The sequence below is a fragment of the Colobus angolensis genome, unplaced genomic scaffold, assembly GCF_000951035.1.
Source record: "Colobus angolensis palliatus isolate OR3802 unplaced genomic scaffold, Cang.pa_1.0 Scaffold262, whole genome shotgun sequence".
In the NCBI taxonomy this organism is placed as follows: domain Eukaryota; kingdom Metazoa; phylum Chordata; class Mammalia; order Primates; family Cercopithecidae; genus Colobus; species Colobus angolensis.
This window is the reverse complement of record NW_012115844.1, coordinates 4,930,502-4,934,336: the sequence shown is the minus strand read 5'-3', so window position 1 is coordinate 4,934,336 and position 3,835 is coordinate 4,930,502.

The following is a 3,835-nucleotide window of genomic DNA, read 5'->3' as shown; positions in this document are numbered from 1 at the left end:
CCCCGCGCGTGCGCAGTGTGAAGCGGCGGCGCGGCTCCAGCGAGGCCGGCGCCTGAGGTCTCTAAGGCTGCGCCCACCCCCGCCGGGCTTCTAAGCTGTCCAGAGCGGGAAGCCTCAGACCCGGCCCAGCCCCACTTCTGGGCTTAGAGCTTGACCCAACACGTTCGCAGGGTAGCAAGCGAGGTCCACACTTAGCTATGCCGCAGGCTCAGAGCCTCCTCTGCCAAAGAAGGATTCGGCTTCGGTCCTGGCCCAGTCCGCCATCCCGGGGCGCCGGCCTGGTACCGGGTCCCGCGAGGGGCGGCCTTGGCGCCTGCCCCCAGGGAGCCTGCAGTCCTGCAGCGGGTGAGTGAAAGCGAGAGAAAAGGAGCTCAGGTCCTCAGCCTCCAAACTCATCCTTCTTGGAGAGCTTCAGTGAAAGAGATGGCCTTGAAGTCCTGGGTACAAATACTGACTCTCCCGGACTCCTTTACATCTTAGCTACTGGACCATGGACAGAAAGGCCCCTGACCTCTCTCAGTGTCTTCATTTCTGAAGATGAGGAAGGTCGTATGTGAGGCGCAAAGCCTCCTCTAGCAGTTGGGTGTTGTGAGGGTCAGAGGGGACAATGACTGGGAGTCTGGAGACGGTGTGAGCTCATTTAATGCCAGAGTTTCTTTCCTGCCTCGTGGACTTAAGTGCTATTTTGGGCGAACCAAATGCCCCTCTAGATACACCTGCATCTACGATCTGGAAGGAAGACATATTTAGAATAGAGCCGCTAAGAGGAAAGAGGACCATATTGCCAGGTCCCGCATGATCAGTGACTCCCCACAAAGTGAAACTGCTCTCCAGCAGGGGCTGGTTGAGGCACGGGAGCAGCGTCACTGGGAAGTACAGTTTCTTCGGGATGAACAGCTAAAGTTTATTTCAAAGCCCTGGAAGCGGGGGCGGGGGCAAGGCTGGTTTTCATCACCTTCCTGTTGGCGGCCAGAGGTCGGCGTGCACAGACAGCAGCCAGTATGCTGCACAGAGGAGATGTGGGGCTGGGCAGTAGTACCCCATGGAGAAGATGAGTTGAGGAAGACAGGCTCAGCCACAAGTCCAACAGCTGACCAAAACCTTCGCCACTGAAATATCAGGAGCCGAGCAGAAGAAATAGCAGCCCAGAGAGCAAATCCTTCTCCCTGCCTTAGGCTGCAGTGCTCCTAACCCCGGTCCTGATCAGGGAGCTGCTAGGCTCCTGGTTTTCTATCTCCTAGGGCTCAGAGAAGCTAAGGGACCTCTTCTCAGAAAAACACATTTATGTGCAGATAGCTCCTATCAGAGGCAATATGCCAGAGAGTTCAAAGTCTCCCTCAAGAGTAGGGTCAAGTTGGGAAGGGCGTTGAGAATCCAAACTAGCAGCCACTGCCTGAAAATCTCTAGTGGCAAAAAGAGCCACATCAGAAAAACTATTAATTCTAAGTATTGGAGAATCTGAGGTCTAAACATTAGAGGAAATGTTCCTAAACTGTAGCCCAAATTGTTGCCTCTCCTTATAACTTCTACTCATGCATCACAGTTCTGCCCTCTTAAGTCACACAGAATTGATGCAAGGTACCTGCGGGTCTCCTGGGAGTTTCTCTCAAGTTAGAACTGGTTATGAATCCCAGTTCGGGCGCACAGAAGTTGTGAGCCTGTCCGCACCTCAGTTTCTCATGTAAAATTCAGTGTATAATAGGTCTTTCCTCCCAAGGAGGTTGTCAACATTGAACAAGAGAAAGCAAGTCAGGACTTACCACAGTCCCTGGTAGATAGAAGTGAGTGTTAACTTACTCTTCAGTAGCCCAAATTCAGGGAGATGAAATGCTTTGTGGAGAGTCTGGAAATGGGATGTTTACAGCCTGAAAAAGGGTCAAGGAAAGACAGAAACTTACTTCAGCAGAAACCTTTAAGGTTGATGTCCCCAAAAGTCTTCTGATGCTTGCAAGTGAGAATCATTACACATTCCCTACACTTATGTCTGCCCTTCATTGTCTTCTTCCCCACCCCCAGCTTAGTTTGCCTAAATTCTGTGGATCACTTCTGTCACTAGTTGAATTGTTTCCCAGAAAAATATGTTGAAGCGCTAATATCCCCCACCCCCAACTTATGGATGTGGGGGTGGAAACAGGGTCTTTACAGATGTAAGACAAGGTCATTAGGGTGGGCCCTTATCCAGTGTGAATGGTGTCCTTATAAGAAGAGACACAGAGAAGAAAATGCCATGAGAAGACACGGAGACACACAGGGAGAAGAAGCCATGCGCAGAGGCAGAGATTGGAGTATACAGCCACAAGCCAACGGTTGTCGGAAGATGGAAGAGGCAGGAAGGCCCCCCCTAGAGGGTTCAGAGGGAGCATGGCCCTGCGGACATCTTGATTTCAGACTTCTAAGCTGACAGAACTGTGAGACAATACATGTGTGTTTGGTACAGCCACCCTAAGAAACCAATGCACCCTCCTACTTATGACTACCTAATGTAGGAGAGAAGAGGGAAGATGTGAACCGGTATCACCTGAGATCAGGAGTTCAAGACCAGCCTGGCCAGCAGGGTGAAACCCCGCCTCTACTAAAAATACAAAAATTAACTGAGCGTGGTGACAGGTGCCTGTAATCCCAGCTACTCGGGAGGCTGTGGCAGGAGAATTGCTTGAACCCAGGAGATGGAGCTTCTAGTAAGCCAAGAACGAGCCACTGCATTCCAGCCTGGGCAACAGAGCAAGACTCTGTATCAAAAACAAAACAACACAAAAACTGTATTGAATGCTCTTTCAGTGCAGGCACAGGCTAGTGCTGAGGCTAGAGGAATGAGGAACAGGGTAAGGCTCAGCCCTCAGGGAACATTCATTTCCAGACCACAAGCCTTACAGATGCAATGACCGGGACTTGGGAGATGAGCTGTAAGCCACGAGTAGGAAAGCTGCCATAAGAAGACAGAGAACGGGGGAGAGGAGAGCATGTACAAAGGCCCTGAGGTGGGTGCTTTTGAGGAAGAAAAGGAAAGGCAGTGTGGATTTAGATCATTCTAGGCACCTACAAAACGTGATCTTAGAGAGCCCTTCATCAAATTCTGCCAGTGGGGAGCTTGGGGCTCAGAGGAAGGCCTCCCCGAGCTTTCCATGATCATCCTTTCTCTTGCTCTGAACTTCTCACCATGCTTCATTGCCCAATTTTATATTCTCTCTGGCCTCTAGCACTCCCAAATATTATGACTTGACAAAAACAGCACTGTCCGTTGGAAACGGGCCAGGTCTCTAACACCCAGGTCGGAGCACAGACATGTCAATCTCAGACACTTCAAGGCTTTATGAATGGACAGGAGATCCCAGAAAGTGGCTTTTTCTTTCTTCTAAAACATTTCAGAAGTTTCTAGTAACTTCCTTGAGCTACTAGAAAGGAGGTTTGCACATCTGTAAAGGAGGGATAAAGGCCCCCCAAACTCCGATAAGACAGCCCCGGTTCTCAAGCTTACCTCGCCTCACAGTCCTGGGGTGCAGGAGGTTGAGGATGTAGAGTCCCAATCCCGAACTCATTTGCCATCCTTCCAGCTGTGTGGCCTTGGCCAAGTTACTGCCAGTCTCTGAGACGTCTTCTCAACTGCAAAACAGGAGTAACTGGAACAACCTTTCGTGGAGGGTGTCAGGCGCTAGGGCGTGGCTAAGGCAGGGACCAAGTCCCAGCCACCCTTTCCCGCCCTGCGGCGCAGGCCCCATCCCTCAGCTCTCGCCGCCGCACACACTCAGCTCGGCCTCCGCGGCTGCTGCGGAAGCGCGCAGTGAGGCTGGAGGGGCCACGAGCGGAGCGCTGGGCATGCGCGCCCGATAGAGCCTCA